This window comes from Populus alba, chromosome 1 (genome assembly GCF_005239225.2).
Source record: "Populus alba chromosome 1, ASM523922v2, whole genome shotgun sequence".
Taxonomy (NCBI): Eukaryota; Viridiplantae; Streptophyta; class Magnoliopsida; order Malpighiales; family Salicaceae; genus Populus; species Populus alba.
In genome coordinates, this window is record NC_133284.1 from 25,217,183 (window position 1) to 25,237,844 (window position 20,662).

General features: G+C 34.7%; 1 pseudogene; it reads left to right on the forward strand.

Moving 5' to 3' along the window:
* LOC140954870 (uncharacterized) overlaps positions 1–20,442 on the forward strand; it is a 45,893-nt pseudogene extending 25,451 nt beyond the window's left edge.
* Positions 20,443–20,662: the final 220 nt, after the last annotated feature.

A 20,662-nucleotide genomic window follows, 5' to 3' on the forward strand; every position in this document is an offset into this window, starting at 1 on the left:
AATCCCAACAGAATTATCAAGTAAGACAACCCCCTCCATTCACAAACTCCAATGTTATAGGGTCTTCATCCAATGATGATCTTCATGAGATGATGAAAACTTTGGCTTCTAACACTGTGACTTTGCAACAAAATGTCATGTCTTTTCAACAGGAAACAAGGTCAAGTATTCACAACTTGGAGAAGCAAATGGGGCAAGTAGCTTCAAATGTGGGGAAATTGGAAGCACAAATGAATGGAAACTTGCCCTCCCAAGCATTGAATCCAAAAGAGAATATTAGTGCGATCATGCTGTGAAGTGGGAAAGAACTTGAAGAGAAAAGGTTAAAACAAATTGAGATGGAGGAAGAAGAAGAGATAGAAACTGAATTGAGTACAAAGAAGGAACATCCTCCTTCTCCACAAACTGAAACGAAGACCAACACTCCAAAGGTAACTCCTCACTTAATGAATTCCAGTTTTAAAACAATTCCACCCTTTCCTATGAGTTCTTCTAGGTCAAAGAAAGAGGACAAAGAAAAAGAGATTTTAGAGGTCTTCAAGAAAGTAGAACTCAACATTCCTTTACTTGATGCTATCAAACAAATTCCTAAGTATGCCAAATTTTTGAAAGAGTTGTGTACTACCAAGAGAGCTTTCAAACTGAAAGGTCATGAAATGGTAAGTATGGGTGAAGTTGTATCTGCTGTTGTTCAAAAGAATATGCCTTTGAAGCAAAAGGACCCAGGTGCGTTTATTATCCCATGTGTTATTGGTAATGCTAGTTTTAAAAGGGCCTTGTGTGATTTAGGTGCATCCATTAGTGTTATGCCCAAACATGTTTATGATTCTCTTAGTCTTGAGCCTTTGAATAAAACTAGCATTGTAATACAACTTACGGATCGTAGTTTTGTTTACCCACTTGGTGTGATAGAAGATGTCCTAGTCAAGATTGATAGTTTGATCATTCCATGTGATTTTTATATTCTTGATATGGAACATGACTCTTGTGATTCATCAAACAGCACTCCTATATTGTTTGGGAGACCATTCTTGAAAACTGCCAATACAAAGATTGATTGTGGTAAGGATACTTTGTCTATAGAAGTAGGAGATGAAAAGATTGAATTTAATTTTCATGATGCAATGAAATATCCTTATAGCAATGTTTATTCTATCACATGCTATAACCAAATTGATAAGTATGTGCAGCAAGTTTTTGATTTTGAGTGTGAGGATGGATTAAGTGTAGCCTTGAGCTATAGCTATGATTTTACCGAGATAGAAAAGATGGAGAGGCACATATGTGTTCCCCAAAACGTGCACGAATCAACATTGGCTTTGCAATCTTTGCAAACTGTTCCCCATGGTAATGTCTTTGTTGATTTAATACTTTCACAATTTATTGCTAAGTTTGATATCAAGACCGGAGTTGTGGTATATGAACTTGTGAAGCAACTGAGTTTAATAATTGTAGCGGATCTACGTTATTAATCTTAGGGAGAACATTCGATCAAAGCAACATAAGCAGACAACTTAGTTGTTAAGATAATGAATTTATCTAGATCTTAAGGCTGCCATTGGATTAAATCATTAGTGCGGACACTGTGATTATTTATTGGTTAGGGTTAGTTATACGATGGATACGTTAATTAACCAACGTTAAGAAAAGATAAAAATTCAGAATATAAACTGGAATTTCGTTTCAAGGATCAGTTCTGATTTCTATAGGTGGATGTGTGATTGTGACCAAGGTTTGTTCTTTTGATAATTTTCTGATTTTATTAAATTTTGTTTGATAGTTTTCTGTTTTATTTTTCTTTAGCCTATATAACATCCAACCCCCCCAAATTGCATAACGTATAGCATAAAAATCTGAACTAAATCTTCCTCGTGGGATCGACCCTTTGCTTGCTCTATACTATCTTGTGTGTTGTGTTTGAAGCTAGGGTAATTAATTTGTGTGACCGCGACATCATAACAAATTTTGGCGTCGTTGCCCCGTAATAAGTATGCTTACATGTTAAGCTTATCTTAGTGAAATTACATAGGGATCTACCTAAAGGATAGGTTATAATCACTAAATGTATCAAGGTAGTTTTGATATATAGTCTCAAAGGTCTTTCACATGCTTAGTGATCATCCTCGAAAGGTTGATATAAGGTTTACAAGTAGTGTGAAGATAAAGGCCTTGAGTAATATCAGTTTGGCATATCGACCATTATTGAGCAAACAATCATATGAGAGTCAGATAGTTTCGCGAGCCTTACCTAGGCTAAAGCCGTTGGGGTGTCGTTACTCCTCGACTTATTTTAAAGTTGATGCCACACGTATTAAAAATGAGATTAGTGATGGGTAAAGGCCTTAGATCCATATCCAATATATATGCATGATAAACATGAATAACTATACATGCTAAAATAGTAAAAAGAACAAAAATTTGATAAACATAAAATAGCAATGATAAAGAAAAAAACCTGTACGACAAATATTCTTTAGCAATAAAAAGACAAATAACAAAGCTTAGTCTTAGAGATCCCCGGTGGAGTCACCATTCTGTCACATTTGAACATCGTGGCGATCGATTAAAAAAATAATCTCTAGAAAAAAGAACAGATCTCTAGCATCTTGTTTTTTTAAGGGAAAATGTCTAGTTCAAGGAGTCGCCACCTAGTATTATGGTCACTAGGAACCCTGACTGGTCAACAAATATTCTATGGTATAAGATTGGTTAAGTGAAAAGGAAGATGTTATCACCTTTTAAGCGTTGTACGTAAGGCGGGCTGCATTAATGGTTTAATCTAAAATTGGTAAATATTGCATAACCTAGAAAGTGTGGTATTCCTAACTCTGATGCTAGTGAATAAATCCATAAAATTTTGTATTAAATGAAACAAAAACTCTTTTTTTTAATTTTTTTTTGGACTGGATCTAGCCCAGCTGTACAGGCTAGACTGGATCCAACCAGGCCCAATCCGGTTAACAGTGATTCTTGTATTCTTCAATTTTTAAACGAACTGAATCTGACTTATTGAAGATTAACTGGCTTCATGGCGTCATTCTACTCATTCCAATAGTGCAAGTGCCTTGGAACGGGTTTTCGTTGTGTCACACTCCTATCAGACTTATTTCGGCTTTCTAGGATCAAATCTCAATCTTGATTGTGGGATGCATGACCACGTGATCACTAGGTTCACATCAGTTAGTATCAGAGGCTAGGCTCTCTAAAAACAAGGTCATATCATTCAGTTATTTTGTTTTTTGTTTTTTTGTGTTCCCTTAAGTTTTTCAGTGTTTGCGTCCATCTTTTTGTTCTTCGTGTCTGTGTCATCTAAGCAAAAAAATAATAATTATATTTCATCTTATTACTATCTTTGATCATATCAGTATATAAAACAAAAAACAAAAAAAAAAGAGTTAAAGAGGGCATTAGTTGAAAATTTGAAGGATCATTCAATTTTGCTGCAGAAACACAACTCTTGGTGAACCATAACCAAACCACCTCAGAATCTATTTAAACTTCATATTTAGTATATTGGGGGTGATATCGCATCATATGTCAACTTTGGACTTGTTCTGATATTGTTTGCTTGAGGTTTTAATTCGAGGTTCAATTTTGCCGCAAAAACACTACTATTAGTGAACCATAAGCAAATCAACTTAGAATCAATTAAAACTTCATATTCTATGTATAGGGTATGATATCGCACCATATATTAAATTTGGGCTTATTTTGATATCAACTTCTAGAGGTTTTAATTGAAGTTTCAATTCTGTCGCAAACTGATCATAGAAGGGGTTTGGGTACCTAGACATTATAGAACAACCTATAAATTGATTTTTGGTGTTTTCATAGTATTGTAATACTAACTATTGAATTTGAGGTCATTTCAAGATTGTTTGGTCAGGGTTTCAATTCTGTTACATAAAAAATATGTAATAGGTTAGATTTGCCTCAAGTTTCAAAACATGATCTTTGTTGTTTAGTTTTGTCCAAATATTTTTGTTTCTGCTATATTTGGGTTATCTAGGAGTCAAGTAATTATTTTCCTTAACATTCGCTTCTATTTTATTTAGTGTCTTCGTTTCGTCTATAATTCGTATGAATTTGCATTGCTACTCGTAAAATTGTACTCGTAGTTTTGTTTTGCTTTGTTTTCAGTATATTTGGTGATTCTTGAGTCTAAAAATTATATTTAGAGTGCGCTGCGAAGGCTACTGACTTTGATTTGTTGATTTCAGTTCCTAAACCAAAACAAAGCAAATTGTGAGGTAAAAGGCGTAGTGAGTTTATTAGAGTGAAAAAGCCTTGAATTTTATTTTTTTTTGTGATACACGAGAGTGTGGAGGATATATTTTGTGCTACTAACCAAATTTTTACATATTCAAATAATGTTTGAAAACAACGAATCGACGACACAAAACGCTAACATAGCTTTCCAATTACGAGCCATAGGCCAGCACCTTGAGCTGTTGACTAGGACGTACAAGGATCTAAAAGATGAGGTGAATTTGATAAAGCAACAGAATAGTGGAGCTCATCGCTGGGAAAATACGGTCCGTATGGCCCCACAAAATGTCAAATCTGATTTTGAAGAGTTTGTTGATGAAAATATAGATGTCGGTGAAGATGATTATGATTTTGCATCAACTGGCCAAGGAATCAGGTCTAGACTAAACAAGGCTAGGAGGAATGTGAATTTTCATGGCTTAAGCACTTATGAAGATATGGATAGGGACTTGGACACCATTAAACTAAAAATTCCTAGCTTTTAAGGTAAAAACAATCCCGAGGCTTATTTAGAATGGGAGAAAAAGGTAGATTGGATTTTTGATTACCATAGCTATTATGAACAAAAAAAAGGTGATATTGGTGATAATTGAGTTTACAGAGTATACATTGATTTGGTGGCATCAAATTGTGATCAGTATGAGGAGCGACCCATTCAGACTTAGGGGGAGATGAAAGTCATAATTAGGAGATGATTTGTTCCAAACCACTATTACAAAGACTTATATCTGAAGCTCCAAAGTTTGAATCAAGGTTATATGACAGTAGATGAATATTACAAGGAGATGGAGATAGCAATGATTCGGGCTAATGTTATTAATGATAGAGAACCCACCATGGCTAGATTTCTTAATGGGTTGAATCGAGACATTGCTAATATAGTTGAGCTACAACACTATGTGGAGTTAGAGGACATGGTTCACATGGCGACGAAGGTGGAGAGACAATTTAGGAAGGGGTATGTTCGGCCAGCGTTTAATTCGGGTTCGTCATCATCTTAGAAGCCAAATCTAAAGAGAGAGGGTACTGTCCGACCGAGATCCTTTGTTCCTTCTAGAACTGAACCACCAAAGGCTAAAGTTGATGTCCCTACTAATGCCAAAGGTAAATTTGAAACTCAACCTAAACATACTTTTGATGTTTAATGTTTCAGGTGTTAGGGACATGGACATTATGCTTCAGAGTGTCTAAACAAGAGAATCATGATGATTAAAGATAATGGTGATGTGGAATATGAAAGTGAAATATCTAATTGTGAAGGCATGCCACCATTGGAGGATAGTAATGGGGATGAGTTAGCATTACTGGTTGAGGAGTCCTTGGTTATAAGGTGAACACTTTAGGTTTAGGTCAAGGAAGATGAAACTAATGAACAAAGGGAGAACATCTTCTACATGCGTTTTTATGTACAAAGCAAGGTGTGTGGTTTAATTATAGATAGTGGAAGTTGTGTTAATGTTTATAGTGCCACCCTTGTTAGTAAACTAAATTTGTGTACTGCTAAGCATGCTAAACCATATAGATTGCAATGGCTGAATGATAGTGGTGAAGTGAAAGTGACTAAACAGGTTGTGGTTCCATTTTCGATTGGGAAATATGTTGATGAAGTTCTGTGCGACGTGATACCAATGCAAGCAAGTCACATCTTGTTGGGGAGACCATGGCAATATGATAGGAAAACAATTCATGATGGGGTTAAAAATAAGTATACCATTGTAAAAGATGGTAAAACCATCACTCTTATACCTCTTACACCCAAACAGGTGTATGATGATCAAATAAAGCTAAAAAGTGAGCATAAGGTGATGGGGAGAGAAAATCAAGGTGAGGAACAAGGGGAGAAAAGACCATCAGATTTGGCTAGAACCCAAACCACTACAACCCATTCGGCCACCCATCCAAACACAAGCAAATATTCGGCCAACACTCCAAACAAATCAAACCATTCGACCACAACTTAAAAACACCCAGATTTGGCCGAGAGTAGAGGTAAGACAAGAGGAGTGAAAAAAGTCAACGAGGGTGATGAGAATTGTGTGGAAAAATTAAAGAAACAACCTAATTTTTATGCTAGAGAGGGTGAGGTCAGATCTACATATTTCACTAACAAGCCAATAATTTTACTTGTGTACAAAGAGGCTTACTTTAATACTAATGATCTTGATCATATTGTGTCTAGTGTTACAATTTCTTTGTTACAGGAGTTTGATGATGTGTTCCCCGACGATACTCCTAGCGGATTACCACCATTGAGGGGGATAGAGCATCAGATTGATTTTGTACCCGGAGCTTCAATTCCTAACCGACCAGCCTATAGAAGCAATCTAGAGGAGATAAAAAAGCTTCAAAGGCAAGTTAATAAGCTGATAGAAAAGGGCTACATTCGTGAGAGTATATGCTCGTGTGCTGTACCCGTGCTACTTGTGCCAAAGAAGGATGAAACATGGAGGATGTGTGTTGATTGTCGAGCCATCAACAACATAACGATAAAGTATAGACATCCCATTCCTAGGCTTGATGACATGTTAGATGAGTTACATGGATCCTGTATTTTCTCTAAAATTAACTTAAAAAGTGGGTACCATCAAATTAGGATGAAAGAAGGTGATGAGTGGAAAACAACATTTAAGACTAAGCATGTTTTGTATGAATGGTTAGTAATGTCGTTTGGACTTACAAATGCACCTAGTATGTTTATGCGTTTAATGAATCATGTGTTGCCTACATTTATAGGTAAGTTTGTGGTTGTGTATTTTGATGACATTGTGATATATAGCAAGAACTTAACTGAGCATATTGATCATTTATGTAATGTATTTAGTGTGTTGCGTAGGGAGAAATTGTATGTTAATCTTAAAAAGTATGCCTTTTGTATGGAGAAAATTGTGTTTCTTGGCTATGTTGTAACTGCACAGGGTATCGAGATAGATAAGGAGAAAGTTAAGGCCATCCGGGATTGGCCTACACCCAAATCGGTAAGTGAGGTAAGGAGTTTTCATGGGTTAGCTAGTTTTTACAAGCATTTTGTGAAAGATTTCATTACAATAGTTGTGCCCTTAAATGAAGTTGTTAAAAAGTCAATTGGGTTTAAATGGGGGGAGGAATAAGAATTGGCATTTGTTTTTTTGAAAGAGAAATTATGTTTTGTACCTGACTTTACGAAAGCATTTGAAATAGAATGTGATGCGTCTAGAATAGGAATAGGTGTTGTTTTGATGCAGGATCGGAGACCTATTTCGTATTTCAGTAAGAAGTTAAGTAGAGCGACCTTGAACTATCCCACTTACGACAAAGAACTCTATGCACTAGTAAGAGCACTTGAGACATGGCAACATTACTTGTGGCTAAAAGAGTTCGTAATCCATTCGGATCATGAGTCCTTGAAACATTTGAAAGGAAAAGGTAAGTTGAATAGGAGGCATGCAAAATGGGTTGAATTCATTGAAACTTTTCCTTACGTAATCAAGCATAAGCAAGCCAAGGAGAACATCGTAGCTGATGCACTTTCGTGCATGTATGTTCTAATACATGTGTACATTCGGCTTTTGGTAAGTTTTATTTGATGGATGGTTATTTGTTCAAAGAGAATAAATTGTGTGTTCCTGCTAGTTCTTTGTGTGAATTGCTTGTTCGTGAAGCATATGGGGGTGGTTTAATGGGTCACTTTGGGGTTGCAAAAACCTTGGATGTATTGCATGAGCATTTCTATTGGCCAAAAATGAAAAGAGATGTGCAACGAGTTTGTGAACAATGCATTGCTTGTAGAAAGGTAAAATCTAGAGTACAATCGCATGGACTATAGACACTATTACCTGTGCCTACTGAAGCTTGGGTAGATATCTCTATAGGCTTTGTTTTAGGTTTACCTAGGTCAAAGAAAGGTAGAGACTCTATTTTTGTTGTGGTTGATAAGTTTTCTAAAATGGTGCATTTCATTGCATGCCATAAAACAAATGATGCAACTTATATCGCAGACTTGTTCTTTAGGGAGATTGTATGTTTGCATGGCATTCCTAAAAGTATAGTGTCAGATCATGATGTTAAGTTCCTTAGGTACTTTTGGAAGACCTTATGGGGAAAGTTGGGAGCTAAACTCTTATTTTCGACAACATGTCATTCGCAAACAAATGGACAAACTGAGGTAATGAATAGAACATTATCCCAACTTTTACGTGTTGTAATTTAAAAAGAATTTGAAAAGCTGGGAAGAATGTTTGCCTTTTGTTGAGTTTGCTTATAATGTTGAGTTTGCTTATAATAGAATTATGCATTCGACCACTGGTTTTTCTCCTTTGAAATTGTTTATGGTTTTAATCCACTAACTCCTATGAACTTAATTCCTTTACCTTTTGAAGAAAGGGTAAGTTTAGATGGTGAAAAGAAGGAAAAGATGGTGAGAGAACTCCATGAAGGAGTTTGACTGCAAATAGAGAAAAAGAATAGAATTTACACTTCTAAATAAAATAAGGGATGTAAACTGGTTGTTTTCCAACCCGGTGATTGGGTTTGGGTGCACATGTGTAAGGAACAATTTCCTAATGAAAGGAAATCAAAATTACAGCCTCGTGGTGATGGTCCATTTCAGGTTTTAGAGATAATCAATGACAACACATAGAAAATTGACCTTCCAAGTGAGTATAGTGTTAGTGCTACTTGTAATGTTGCTGATCTTACGTTGTTTGACACGGATTTTGATTCGAGGTTGAATCCTTTCGAGGATAGAGAGGATGATGTGGACCAGCCTAGAAACACCAGCAAGAACCCATTACATGTTCCAAATGGTCCAATGACTCGGTCTAAGACAAAGACATTGAAAGACGCATTGAATGCATTGGTTTTGAAGGTTTCCACCAAGTCAGAATTGAAAGGTCCATTGAAGTATCAAGAGGAGACCCTAGTACATCTTATCCATGTGTAAGAGGGGTCCAATACAACCTTATTTGGGCCATGAGGTGAGGACAACAAAGGAAACAAAAGAATCCTACTACAACTTGGATACAATATGGGTGGCTACCTTTTCCTTTTGTTTCTAGGATTAAGAGTCTGCATGGAAGGCTATAAATAAGCCTTGAATCAATTATGTAATATTTTACTTCATTCTCTTCTTCTCATGGCAGAACAAGGATTTAATATTAGGCGCTTTATTTTTATTTTGATAGCTACAGCCCAAGGCTTGTTTGGGCTTAATTAATACTTTGTTTTCAGCTAGGATCCAAGGCTTGTTTGGATTAAGTTATTGGCTTTTCAGTTTAGGGTTTTGGGCTAGTTTTGAGTGGACCTCATATAAGTCCACATAAGGGGTCCATTAGGATTAATTTTTCAAGAACTATATAAGCCAAAATTTCAGAGCTTTGATGATCATTATTCTGAATTTTTCAGTTTTAATGTGTGAGAGTGATTCTTGCATTTTTCAGTTCTTGAACGAACTGAATCTGACTTATCGAAGATTAACTGGCTTCGTGGCGTCATTCTACTCATTCCAATAGTGTAGGTGCCTTGGAACGGGTTTCCATTGTGTCACATTCCTATCAGACCTATTTCGGCTTTTTAAGATCAAATCTCAATCTTGATTATGGTTGCGTGACCACGTGATCACGAGGTTCGCATCAAGTTAGTGACCCAAACCAGTAACCAGTTCTGCCACTATTGCATCGTGAGTAATTCACACATGCATGCAACAGTAAAAATGTAATTAAATTTATCAAAACAAGGAAAGAAGAACTTACCTTGGACCAACTACTGCTAGAAGCGAGGCTAGGGAGATGGTTGCACTGCTCACGATTGATGGTCTAGCTTGTTGTTCACGATGGAGACAGTGTTGGTGGAGTGAAGAAGGGCTTCTAGACGTTGCTTTAATGAGAAAATGAGAGGAGCATGGTGAAGCTTTTCGATACCATTTGTTGTTGTTGCACTATAACACTAGTGCTACTACAAGTGCTTGATCGAAGAGAAAGTTGTTGCTGGACATGCAAGGTGGGCAGTTGATGCCGATGGCTGCTACTTTAGGTGAGGAGGAAAGGAAAGAAGGGTCCTTTCAATTGCTGCTAGCTTGCATTTTCTCCTGGTTATGAGAGTTGTTGATGACATTGCTAGTAATATTGACTGCAACCAATGTTGGGGATGGAGCTCATAATTAGAGGCAATACTAATGATGGCTGAGGATAGAGTCCTGATGTTGTCAACATGAACTAGCTTTGCTACCATATTTCTCATAAAAGGGAGTCAACCGTGAGGGAGAGGGATGATGTTGTTGTTGTGTCATAGAGAAGAAGTTCATGCTAGATTGGGGGAAAGAGGATACAAAGGCCTCTCCTACAACACCAGATGAAAGCTTATATGGTAGCCTTTGGAGGTTGAAGGGGGTCCTTTTCTGTTGGGTCTGTGAGATGAGGGAGACGAAAGATGTTATTTTCTTTTTATATTTTGATGAGTTTGGGTTACAAGCATGAGTTGAGGGGGAAAAGGGATGAGTTGAAAGTCGATTCTAAAGGCCAGGAAAGAAGAAAAGGGAAAGGTTGAGAAGGGGGCAGCGGTTAGTGTAGGTTCCGCCACCCCCTCCTCTTTTCTGATTTATGTTTTTTCGTTTGATGGTTTCTGATAATGGCCTTCCTCTAGGGTTTCTTCTAAATCCTATTTTTGCATGCACAAGAATCTATATTTATAGTGCAAGAGCTCCATCGCATGTGAGAAATAAAGTTTCAATCAAACTCATTCTTTTCTTTAAAGTTTGAATTTGATTAAGAATCAAATTCGAAAGTGGATAATTGTCATTATCTTGAAGATAATGATAGAATGACAAAAGCACATTGTAGTCCTTAGTTTTTGTGCAAGCTGACAAATCACACTTTTCATCGAAATAATCTCTGAAATTTTAATTTACATTTTAAACCCCGTAAAATTAAATTAAAAGCTAATGGGCCAAAAGTTGGGTTACAACATTTATCATTTATTTTTATTTTATTTTGGTTACAGATTCGGCTTTTGGAGAAGGAATATAAGGGAGAAGAGGTCGAGGCTGAAAGAGACAATGTTAAAATTATGGACACATCCAGCTCTTAGTCCAAAAAGACCCAGGAAGCTTGTCAAGAAATAAATAAGTAACAAATGGTGACTAACAAAGCAGAAGTGAGGGCCTCATGTGATGAAAGTGCTTAGTCAAAGTCATTGAGGGACTCATTTAATGAGTTCCTCACTGTGTTTAGGGGATTTGCAACCTTGGATGTGTTCATTTCAAATAAAGTATTCACAACTATTACTAACCTTTATTCTTACAACCAATCAGTATGGAAAGTGGTGATTTCTCAATAGGTTGGTCTTCAATCCCTACTCATTTTTTCTTTTGGAGAGTAATGGGTGAATATAAAATTTGGGCACTAAATTTTAGCTAGTATCATGGTCTCAATACCATAAGTAAAAAAGGAATAGGGTTTCCCTAGTAATTTCTTATGTCATTTTGTAAGCCCATAAAATCTTATTATATAGTTTTACTAATTCTAACTTGGCTTCTTTGATCTTTTTTTAAAGCTTATTAAGTATAACTTTATTGGTGAGCTCGACCTGACCATTGATTTGAGGGCACGACAATAAATAAAACCTATTATTAGTATGGAGTCTTTGGCATTGTTTTCTCATCCTATGATTGCCAAACTGCATCTTATTATAGATTATGAGGATTTTAGGAAGCCTAAATTAATACATGATATTCTTTGACAAGAATAAGATCACTTTATTAACAATTATATTTGTCAAGGCTTTAGCCTCCACCTATTTGATGAAGTAGTTCATTGTCACCAAGATAAACTATTTGTTACCTGTGGGGCCTTAGAAAAGGGGCCCAAGATTTTCATTCCCCATATAAGAAAAATCAAGGAAAAGCTGTAACGATTATCTTATAGAATGTTGGCGGGAGACTGAGGTAAGTCTTTGGCACTTTTCAAATATTCTAGCCAAATTTATAGCATCATAAAGTATGATTATCCAATAGAAACCTACTCGGATAGCATTGACAGCAAAAGCTTTAGGGCTCACATAAAGGCATCACATCCCTCATGGATCTCCTTTACATTATAAGAGTTTTTTTTTTTTTTTTTTTTTTCCAGGAGATAAATGTTTAAGTAGAGAAACTAAGATGAAACTTTGGTATAGGACATCATTGACCGAGTAAAATCATGCTCTTTACCTAGCTAGGAAAATGACCTCATTTTTACCCAAAAGTGAGTATGTAATGTTTGATAAATGCTTTCTAATCCTCATGAATAATGATTAGGGCAGTCACTATCTTACAGTCTCCAACATTTGTTCTCTCTAATATTTCAATCCACACATCCAGAGAGAGCTTCATAAAGTTGAAGATTGCAAATTTTGATAGAAGACCTACTCAATTGTTGTCTTCCATTAGTAAATGGACAAAGCAGATCTCTTTACCTTTATCGCTTTTTAAGAAGTGAACTTGAACTTTATAAAATACTTAAGTATGGTAAGTTCCCTAGCCTTATATAGCTTTTGGCATTGGCCGACCACCAACTAGAGTCACTGTAAATACGAAGGGGGTATGTATCCAAGGTTTCCACGAGACTAAACCCACTGAAGGGCTTTAGATCTTGATATATTATTGGTGTCTAGGAACTCAAAACAAACTCCATATTCAAAAACTTGCCCTTTAAACTTATGATCACTATCCCAACGTTATTCCTCTCGATATTAAAGGATCCGTCCATATATAATGGGGATGGTTAGTGTCACACTCAACATCGCAATGTCCTGAAAAAAAGAATCGAGTTTTTATGTTGTTTTAAAAAAAGGTCTAAACTTTTAAAAACAAGAGTTGCTCCCTAGTATTATAGTCACTAAAAAACCTAATTGGTCTTTAGAGATATGTGATAAAGGACTGATTATATTAAAAAGAAGATATTTTCACCCCTAAAACATCAAACTCGAGGAAATGAAAATAAAACGATATAAGAACATAAACATGATATAAGTTAACTAAGTATATAGTAAAGGAAATGAAAAGCATAAACAAGAGATTTATATAACATAAAATAAAAATAAAGATTACAAAATACAAATAAAAAGAGTGATATTGATTTGAACACCAAAATATCTAAATGCATGGCAAATGCCTTTTTTTATAAGCCCAAATTTAGAACTATTGATTTGTTGACTAATTGTTAAGTGGGTGGTCACATTTTGACTTGGTGATAATCTTTATCTTCTTGTCTCAATAAAACATCATCGCTAATGTCAGAATTTGAATAAATAGTCTTCATGAAAGTTATGGGAAATTTTTTTAGCTTTCCAACAAAACAAGAATCGATGCATTTAGGTTGTGTACAGACGGATTCAACTCATTCAGGTCATTTGCTGCTCCTTATTCTTGTTGGCTGGCCATACTGATGGTTAATAACTTGTCATCAGGGATGTGTATGAGGCTGAAGTTCATGTTTTTATCTATGGTCATACCAGGTCCGAGTAGTCAGGGGCGGAATATAAATGTTTGTCTTTGACCGTTGATTGATGAGTTGATGCAGTTGTGGTCCTCTGGAGCTTTGACTTATGATATCTCGAGGAAACAAAATTTTGTTATAAGAGCGGCCTTGATGTGGATTATCAATGATTTCCCAGCTTATGGAATGGTTTTTGGTTGGAGCATGCATGGAAAACTAGCATGTACATATTGTATGGAGAACAACAAGGCATTCACGCTAACAAACGAGGGTAAAGCTTCATTTTTTTACTATCACTATCATTTCTTGCCACCAAATCACAAGTATAGAAAGAACTAAAATGATTTATTTGTTGGTAGAGTTGAAAAGTGATACGGTTCAGCCCAATGATACGACCCAAGTAAGGTCAGATTAATCTGACCTTACTTGGGTCGTATCATAAGGCTGAACCGTATCAAAAAGGATGTTGCACCCCCGCGTCTTTCTGATGAAGAATTGCATGATGTTATGTTAGAGTATGGTGACAATGTGTTTGGTCTCCAATCAGCTAAGCAGAAGTTTCTTGGTTTTGGTTTGACCCACAATTGGGTGAAGCAAAGTATTTTTTGGAAGCTTCATTATTAGAAGACCAATCTTCTCCACCATAACCTAGATGACATGCACATTAAAAAAACGTGTTTGAGAACATTTTTAACACCATCATAAGTGTGAAGGGGAAGACAAAGGACAACATCAAGGCTAGATTGGATGTAGCGTTGTTCTGTAATAGTAAAAATATGAAGTTGGTTTGTGATGTGTCACGGGTCATAAAACCAAGAGTAAGCTTCGTGTTAGAGAAAAATGCACAACTACTAGTCTACAAATGGCTTAAGAGTCTGCGTTTCCTCAATGGACATGCCTCGAACATATCAAGGTTGGTTAATACAGAGGAATGCAAATTATATGGAATGAACAGTCATGATTGCCATGTGTTTATGCAAACACTCATCCCATTAGCTTTCGTGATTTGTTGCAAAGGGGATATGGGATGCACTTACGGAGATTAGTCATTTCTTCAAAGATATATGCTCCAGCAAGTTGAATGTTGATCACATCGAAAGGCTTGAAATGAATATCATCGAGACAATATGCAAACTTGAAATGATATTCCCTCCATCATTTTTTTACTGAATGGAGCATCTACCCGTACATTTACCATTGAAGTACAAATGCATGTATCCATTCGAAAGGTTAGATATTATAGTTGCTATGTAATTCATAATTAAACGTTTTTTCATTTTTTTAATTAATATTTTTTTTATTAATTATATATATATATATATATATATATATATATATATATATATGTATGTATGTATGTATATTGCCATGTGTTTATGCAAAAACTTATCCCATTAGCTTTCGTGATTTGTTGCCAAATGGGATATGGGATGCACTCACGGAGATTAGTCATTTCTTCAGAGATATATGCTCCAGCAAGTTGAATGTTGATCACATCGAAAGGCTTGAAACAAATATCATCGAGACAATATGCAAACTTGAAAATGATATTCCCTCCATTATTTTTTTTACTGAATGGAGCATTTACCCGTACATTTATCGTTGAAGTACAGATGGATGTATCCATTCGAAATGTTAGATATTATAGTTGCTATGTAATTCATAATTAAATGTTTTTTCATTTTTTTAATTGATAATTTTTTATTAATTATATATATATGTATGTATGTATGTATATACATGTAATTGTTCAATCTTAAAAAAAAAAAAAGGTTAAGAATAAGGTGCATGTTGAGGCGTCAATATGTGAGGCCTATATTGTAGAGGAGATCTCAACATTTATCTCATACTATTTCGAACCTCATTTGAGAACGAGGATCAACAGTGATCCACGACATGATGATGGTGGTGAAGTGCTTTCAAGTGGGAACTTGTCAATATTCTTTAATCCTAGACAACCCACACCAAAAAATGCCATGAGGGGAAGATATTTGTCTAAAATAGAGTTCAGACAAGCACACAATTATGTCCTATTTAACTGTAATGAGTTAAGACCTTTAATTAAGTAAGTAGATCTTCGACTTAAACTTTATCAAGAGTGTACTATTTATATATTATGATACCATAAACTCATATAATTTGGAACAACCTTGCAGGCAACATCGATGATACTTACTGTCCAATAACTCACAGCTGACCGAATCCTAAATCTTTCAATTACAAGATGAACATTTTGCCACGTGGTTTAGAAAACATGTAATTCCTATCACAAACTCATTATCTCTTGCAATGTAATTAATTGTATGTCAATATTACATAATATCTGTTTATTGATTATTGTTGTATTCGATATACAAGGTTCATTAAATGGGAGGCAGTGATGTTATTTCACCATCTTTACTAAGCTTGGGCCTCAAAAGAAAAGTCAAGTGTTATAACAAGTATTTTGTCAATGAATATGTCTTTCATACTGAAGAATACAAGTATGGAAGAAAGACATATAACATCGGTGTTTGTATTAAGGGATCGACTTCTAGTCAGTTTAAAGTTGACTACTATGGTAGATTGGAAGAGGGTATTGAACTGCAATATCATAGCGAGCAAAATAGAGTGTTTTTATTCAAATGCTATTGGTATTACACAACTGACAGAGGAATCAGAGTAGATCATCACTATGGTCTCGTCAAAATCAACTCAAAAGCTAGACATCGCAACGTAAACGATGTCTTTGTTTTCGCAAAACAATGCCAACAAGTTTATTACACATACAACCCTTCCTTTAGAAAGGACCGATCAAGAGTTGATTGGTTATTCGTTTTAAAAACCAAACCCAGGAGTCGTGTCGAGGTTGTTTAGGATGAGAATGAAGACACAAGTGTGATAGATGAAGTCTTTCAAGTTAGTGAGTTGGTTGAACCATACCGAGTTGCTCCTTCGATTGACTTAGAAGAAAATTCAAATTTTCATGTTTTTAACGATAGTCTTGTTGATGTAGACGCAAAGGAGTTGAATGTTGTTTTGAGCTCTAGTAGACTAGAGAATGTTGATGAAGAAGTTGATAACCACATTGAAGAGTGTGATGAAGCTGATAACAATTCAATTGAGGACAAAGATGAAAATTCTTGCTAAATATGTTGTAAAGCCTTATTTTTATAATATAATATTAATGATGATATTTTGGTGAAATAGTTATTCTTCTTTAATTGTTAGCTCTTCTTATTGCGTTGTGCGTACTGTAAGTTTGCAATTCAAGATTTTATACAAGAGGATAGACAGGCATACAAAAAGAAGTTGCAAAAATATTGACAGTTTTACCGACAATTATACCGACAACATGGAACTCGTTGGTATTATACCGAGTTGAAAAAAAATTACAACATTTTGCCACACTTACCAACGGCTATACCGACAGAATGGTACTCATCAATATTTTACATAGAGTTGCAAAACAATTACAAAATTTTGCCACTCTCACCAACGGCTATACCGACGGATCGGTACCCGTTAGTATTTTACTGAGAGTTGCAAAAACATTACAGCCCTTGCCACACTCACCGATGGATTCATTGACAGATGGCGCATATTCCAAGGCGCACGCCTGTCATACTGTCTGGTCGGTCGGCATAGTTACTGATGGATTTTTTTGATGCACCTGTACTCTGACACAAGATTCCCGACAGATGCGAAAAATCTAGAGGGATTTTTGAAATTTTTGGTGCAAATATCAATTAAATACCAACGGAATTTAATGCCACCACCCAAAAAAATATTATTCAATGTTCCGTCAGTAATTCCGTCAGAAACATTGTAATATAAAACCCTCCCCCCCCTCTCTGGTTCATTTTTTTCTCCACTCTTCATTTCTATGTCTCTTCTCCACTCCCCACTCCGTTTGCATTTCGTGATTTGCAAGAGGTTTTATTGTTTTGTTGGTAGTTTTCAACATATTAAAAGGTATGTATTCTTCTTTCTTTATTATTGTATTTTTTTAATTTTTTAATTTTAATTATGATTATTTTTTTTGGTGTTCTTTGTTTTGTGTATTGTTTGTAGATAAAATCTTAAAATCAACACACTATTAAGGTAAACATTTTTTATTCCTAAATTTATTTTGAACTTATGTAGTGTTCTTTAGTTTTGTGTATTGTTTGTTTTGTCTAATGTTCTTTAGTTTTTTCTTTTTATTTATTAAATTTATTTTATTGTTTGTATTGCCATAATACCTTGAAAACTTTGTTAAATTTGAATTGTTATTGTTGAATTTACATTTAAAATGTTAATTGAAATATATAATTAAATTTAATTACTTTATCTTAATTTTATGATATTATTTTTTGTTATGTTTTTTTTTTATTTTATTTGGTTAATTTTAATTGTTATTTATGAATTTGTATTGATGTTAGTTGAAAATATATAGATGTTGAATTTCTATAAATGTTAGGTTGTATAGAGTTGATTTTGCAATATTTGTGTAATTATTAATATTTATAGGTATGAAAACTGTGAGTAGTCTTTAATACAGAGGAGGTGTTGTCAAATTTTTTTAAATGATTGAATTTAATTATTTTATTATTCATATAAATTTGTGTATATGTGTTGAATGAAAATTTAATTATTTTATTGTTTGTATTGTAATAATTATTTGATAATTTAGTCTATTTTTAATTGTTATTGTTGAATTTTCCATTGAAATGGTAATTGAAAATGAAGAATTAAATTTCATTGTTTTATCTCAAATTTATTCTATTATTGATTGATAATTATGTTTTTTATTATTTCAATTAATTTTAATTGTCATTTATGCATTTCTATAGATGTTAGTTTAAAATATATAGATGTTGAATTTCTATAGATGTTAGGTTGTATATAAGATATTTAAATGGAGTTAATTGGGTTGTGGTTATTGTAAAGATTGCAAGTTTGAAAATTGTGGGCAGTTTCTAGTATAGGAGAGGTGCGGCCGAAATTTTTTTAAATAATCAATGTTAATTATGTAATTATTCGTATACATTTGTGTAGATACATAGAATGAAATCTACAGCACGTCGTCAATAGATGGTTGTAGCTAATTCTTCTAGCAGCGAGAAGGACATATTCTTAGGTCTTGATCACAGTGAGACATCTGTGCTAACTTGTGATGTTGCCGCTTCTAGCGTGGTTTCACAGCACAGAGGCGGTGTGCCTTCACAGCAGGGTCAATTCATTTGCAAGTACCGAGCACAATGGAAGGATGAACTCTCAATGTAAGTTTGTTTAGGTTTTAGTTATATATATATATATATATATATATAACATAATTTATGAACAACTAATTAATATTTTATTAATTTTATTTAATTTCAAGTTCACAAACATTGAGGCTGACAGGACAATAACATCGACGTTTAAATCATCGATAGAGATTTCATTGTTTAAACTGAGTCAGGTTTTCATACATCTTGAGTGGAGACCTAATATTGATGCCTGGTTTCAGTGATTTCAGGTAGGTGCTAACTTTTAATTTCCAGTTTATTTTTAATAAATAATTTTTTTTAATTTTATATCTTGTACTATTTTTTATTTAAAATGAATTATTTATATACATAGAATAAATTTTAGTGGGATAGCGCGAACAACAATGTTGTTAAGAGGGTATAAGAGAATCACGTCGCAACTAGATAACATCAAAAATAATATTTATTTTTTATTTATAATTTTATGTTCTAAATTCTAATTCGTTACTATGGAAATAGGTTGCATTATTTTTGGTATGACACCAAAAAAAAAAACAAAAAGATATATGAGGGATAACGGTCTTGAAGGATGGAATGAGGTGACAGTTTGGCAGGAATTCAAACCGTCATTCATCTCGGGAGATATATGGGCGGAATATATTGAGTACATGACATCTGAGCGGTTCTCATGGTGCTCACAGTCCAGCGCCAACAATCAAAATCGGCAAATTCATAATTTGGTGACCATCTACATCGGCGACTCCATCCCGTTCAGCTCACATGCGAAGCGGATGATAAGATTAATTTAAATGAAATATATCATTAATTAATTTGTTGTTTCTGATAAATGTATGTAACTTGCAACTTTTTTTTCCTTCCACGCTACGTCTTTTAGCCGTGAGCCGAGTCCAATGGAGTTGTTTGTAGAAACGCACGTGCAGAGTCAAAACCGCCAAAAGGGGGTGCAACAGTTCGTGGACAACCGTGCTCAGCACTTCGTGATATGTTCGTTCAATCATTTTATTTCGTAAGTTATTATTTTCTTGATTTGAATATGATGATTTTTAAAAAAATATATATAAGACTTATAATAGCTAGTTGAGGGAGAGATATGGGGACGATCCTTCGACCCATCCGGATTTCCATCCGGATTTCAATCCAGATGGAGGTAGGATTTCAATCCGAATTTATGGATGGAGGTAGGATCGTCTGGTGGACTTAATAAAAATCGGGTCTACGGGCTCTCCAACACTATGTCTGAAAACTTGTGGTCGACCCGTAGTGTCTTAATCATTGGAAGTTCTTCATCAGTATCAAGCTCCCAGTCATAGGAGTTGATGGCCTTAAAACAACAATATGAATGCCTCTCGACGGATTATGATCAGCTCCATCAAATGATCATGGAGATTAGATCAAGGATGGGTGATGATACATATGCAGCCCCTTTTTGGCAATACGGTCTCAGGAATAACCAGCCTCCTTCTCCTCCTCCTCCAGCTTTGCCACTATTTTAGTTTAATTTTTTTAAGAAAACATTAAATTTGCAATTAATATTTGGATGAATATTATTTAACATTATTTTTACATTTTTAATGTTTAATACAAATTTATTTGGTTATTAAGTTTTTTTTACTGTTAATAAATAACTTTTTAAAAACATATTTTAAATAAATACCAATGGCTTTCCAAATGGAACCAGGCTGTTAGTATTTTATCGAGAGTTGTAAAAACATT